The sequence below is a fragment of the Myotis daubentonii genome, chromosome 2 (assembly GCF_963259705.1).
Source record: "Myotis daubentonii chromosome 2, mMyoDau2.1, whole genome shotgun sequence".
Lineage (NCBI taxonomy): Eukaryota > Metazoa > Chordata > Mammalia > Chiroptera > Vespertilionidae > Myotis > Myotis daubentonii.
In genome coordinates this window covers 127,506,699-127,510,175 of record NC_081841.1, presented here as the reverse complement: position 1 = coordinate 127,510,175, position 3,477 = coordinate 127,506,699, and the positions used below count along the sequence as shown (strand labels likewise).

Genomic DNA, 3,477 nt, shown 5'->3' with positions numbered 1-3,477 from the left:
AAAATCAATTGGCCCTTTCCTGATGCAGATAATTGATGTAAAGTCTTATTGTTTAATATATTGGCTTTAAATGCTCAGTCAGGCTTTTAATGCCTCTTACATAAGTCTTAAGTTATTTTTCCTGACTATCCCTTTGCCCTATAAGATATGTCTGCTATAAACAACCAAGGCACCACGAAGAAAAATTAGAAAAAGTTAAGAGCAAGCAATTCACCAAAGAAGAAATTGAAATGAAAACCATTTAAAAAAATAAATGTCATTACTAAATAAATACAAATTTTTGATATATATTCTTTACTTATCAGAATGGTAAAGTAATTATAATATCCAGTATGGCAATTGTGTGAGGAAATGGGAACTCCCATTAAATTCTAGAGAAGAAGAATAATGAAAAGAAAAGAGAATTTAATTGGACAATAAAGATGTCAAATGAATGTAATGAAGAAATGAAAAACTATCTATGAAACAGAGGGGAGAAGCCAATCATTGTCAATACCAAAAACACATTCGCTTGAGAGAAACATCCAGATCATGTAATTCAAAGAACATGTAAACTTAATTTTTTTTTCTAAAATCATAATCCTATCACAAAAACTCAGGAAAATTTAAGAATGGCAGGCACAGGTTTGGTGTCTGGAGAGGTTGTGGTGGATGGACCAAGGTTATGAAATACCTGGTGTACCGGAAGCAGCTGCGGTGCTGGCGATTGAGGCAACTCAGAGACACCAACCTACTAAGAACTACTTGAGCTACCTGAAAGTCCCAGATTATTCTGCTTTTGAAAAGGACATAATGAGGCCCTGGACAGGTAGTTCAGTTGGTTAGAGTGTCATCCTGATGCACCAAGGTTTAGGGTTCCATCCCTGGTCAGGGCACATACAAGAATCAACCAATAAATGCATAAGTAAGCGGAACAACAAATGAGTGTTTCTCTTTCTCTCCCTTTCTCTTTTTCTCTAAATCAATTAAAAAAAGAAAGAAAGAAAAAGGAAGGAAGGAAAGAAGGAAGGAAGGAAGGGAGGGAGGGAGGGAGGGAGGGAGGGAGGGAGGGAGGGAGGGAATAATAAGAAAGGAATTTAAAAGACTGGCTTCTGGACAACCAATTGAATTGCTCGATATGAAATAATATCAACCTCCAGCTCCTTCCTTGGGTCAGAAAAATGAAACCGCTACATGACAAGAATGACAACAATTCTATGGCCCAGTTAGAGCATCAAGCAGTTCTAATTGAGAATCTGAGGCTAATGTCACAGCATGGATGCAATGCCTAGAAAGTATATCATGAAAATCTAATTCATGTGATTGAACACACAGAAAGAGCTCCAGAAGTTAAGGAAACATGTTAAATATTTAAATTGGTAGCAAAAAAAAAAAAAAAAACCATTCAATTCACAGCTGGATCTAAATTAAGAGAAATGAAGTCAAACTAGATATCACTGGCCAGTAAGAATTATGAGATTGAAAGGAATATTGTGCAATTAGAAGATGAAGTCTTTCAAATGAAGTGCCAACATGGAGAGGCCAACCAAGAAGACATTAGACAAGACTTCTGAAAAGACAAAACTAATTCAATGGTGGCTGGGACTTGTGTCCTTTTGATGGATTCTTCACTCATATCTGACACCTGGGCTGGGAGGATTCACACAAAGGCATATGTCAGAGTCTAACAGAAGCTATATTACCTTCTATGACTTGGCCTTAGAAGTCACTCAGTGTTACTCCTCCTGCATTGAATTAGAAGTAAATCAGTGCGACCAGCCCATACTCAAGGGGAAAGGAATTAGATTCCACCTCAGATAGAAATACTGTTGAAGAATTTGTGGATATATTTGTTTTTTACAAACTTGGACATGTTTGAATACCCTCCCATTAGGTGCAGAGCAAAGTAGGCATCCATTTAGAGGGTGAGCCTTAAATAGATTCTGATAGGTGTCCTTGAAAGAAAAGGGGAAGACACACAGACACACATACAGGGAAGACAACATGAAGACACACACCACATGAAGACAGAGATTGGAACAATGGGTCTATAAGCTGAGGAACACTGGAAACCACCAGAAGCTGGGAGAGATGCATGGAACCAATTCTTCTTGGAGCCTTAAGAAAGAGCATGGCCTTGCTGACTTCAGACATCTAACCTCCAGATCTATGAGAAAATAAAGTTTGATTGTCTTAAGCCTCCTCCCAATAAAAATCAGAATGCTTCCCCCAAGATGCTTTGACATGGTCAGTTCCCTCCTTGTTGGTGTTGCCTTAATTATGCCTTAAGTCTACCAAATAGAAGCAATTAGAGATTTCTTTAAGCACTTAGATGTCCAGCAGAGATGTAGCTAGTGGGCTGTGGGTATTTGCAACCCTGAAGCATGCCTTTTGGGATATTGATTCTTTTAAACTGCCCATTTTCAGGAAATGAGACTCAGGAAATTTTTAAATTATGCCTTATTTTATGTGTTTATATTGTGGTAAAATATATATAGCAAAAAGTTTATCATTTTAACCATCTTTAAGTGTACCAGTCCCATGGCATTAAATACATTCACATTATTGTGCAACTATCACCACCATTCATTTCCAGAACTTTGTCATCTTCTCAAACTACAACTCTGTTCCCATTAAACAGTAATTTCCCTTTACCTAATTCCTTTAGCTTCTGGCAACCATTCCCTTTCTTTAATATACAAAAAATAGTGAGTTTATTATTGAAAGATGAGTTTATATCCCTCATCTGAGGTAAGTATACAATTAGCAACTATTCTAAGCAATAGACAGTTAAACCCATTCTAAGAAGTACAAATAGACAGTTACAAAATAGTCACAGATATAAAGTACAACAAAAGGAATACACTGTTGTTTTCAAGAGTACACGTCTTGTATTTCTTTTTTTATTTTTTAAATCTTTATTGTAGAGATTATTATAGATTACTCCCTTATTTTCCCCCATTGCTCCTCTCCACCAGTTCCCACCTCACCCCAGGCCTTCACCACCCTACTGTCTGTGTCCATGGGTAAGATCTTTGGTTAATCTCTTCCCACTCCCCCTTTCCCTCTGAGATTTGTCAGTCTGTTCCATGTTTCCATGCCTCTGATTCTATTTTATTCACCAGTTTATTTTGTTCATTACATTTATTGTTCATTTATTTTTATTTTAATATTCAATTGTTGATAGATATGTATTTATTGCCATTTTATTGTTCATATTTTTTATCATTTTTCTTTTTCCTCTTCTTAATGAATGCCCTTCAACATTTTATGTAATACTGGTTTGATGGTGATGAATTCCTTTAGCTTTTTCTTGTGTGGGAAGCTCTTTATTTGACCTTCAATTCTAAATAACATCTTTGCTGGGTAGAGTAATCTTGGCCATAGGTCCTTGCTGTTCATCTCTTTGAATATTTCTTGCCACTCCCTTTTGGCCTGCAAAGTTTCTGTTGAGAAATCAGCTGACAGTCTTATGGGAGGTATCTTGAAGGTAACTAA

At 36.6% G+C, this 3,477-nt stretch overlaps 1 pseudogene; it reads left to right on the top strand.

The window, feature by feature from the left end:
• Nucleotides 1-611: 611 nt before the first annotated feature.
• LOC132226320 (pre-mRNA-splicing factor SPF27-like) lies at nucleotides 612-1,553 on the top strand (annotated as a pseudogene).
• Nucleotides 1,554-3,477: the final 1,924 nt, after the last annotated feature.